We start from the raw sequence: 518 nt of genomic DNA, 5'->3' as shown, positions 1-518 counted from the left end.
TTTGGGAGGCAGAGGCATGAGTTCGTTGTACTTCAGAATCGTCGTTTTTCTTCTTCCTTTTATTCTCTTTTTTTCTTTCTATTTTCCCCTCCTCCTTCCATTCTTTTTTTTCCCTTTTTTTTCCCGTTTTGCTATTTTCTTTTATTTTTTAATCTCCTTCCTTTTCTTCTATTTTTCTCATCGTTTCTTTTTTTATCTTTTTTTTTTTTTTTCCTTCTTTACAAAAAATTCGTATTTTTTTATGTGTGTATTCTTTCCCACATTGAAATAAAAGGGCCCAAGACACATGAGTTTTCGTGTCTTTTTCCCCGCGGCGTGGGGATAGGCGCGCAACGGGCGTAGAATGATTGCGCGTGCTTACCAAAACGATTTTCTAATATTTTTTATGCGAACTCCTTTAGGGGATGTTTGATATTTAAATTTTAACATTCCCTTTTTGTTTATAAATAAACCCGTGACAGAGACCAAAGTCCTATTGATCGCCGGTTGGAAAAGACTTTGGAAGTGGGAGAGGGAAG

Source organism: Penaeus monodon, chromosome 32, assembly GCF_015228065.2.
Source record: "Penaeus monodon isolate SGIC_2016 chromosome 32, NSTDA_Pmon_1, whole genome shotgun sequence".
Lineage (NCBI taxonomy): Eukaryota > Metazoa > Arthropoda > Malacostraca > Decapoda > Penaeidae > Penaeus > Penaeus monodon.
This window is presented reverse-complemented; position numbering follows the sequence as displayed.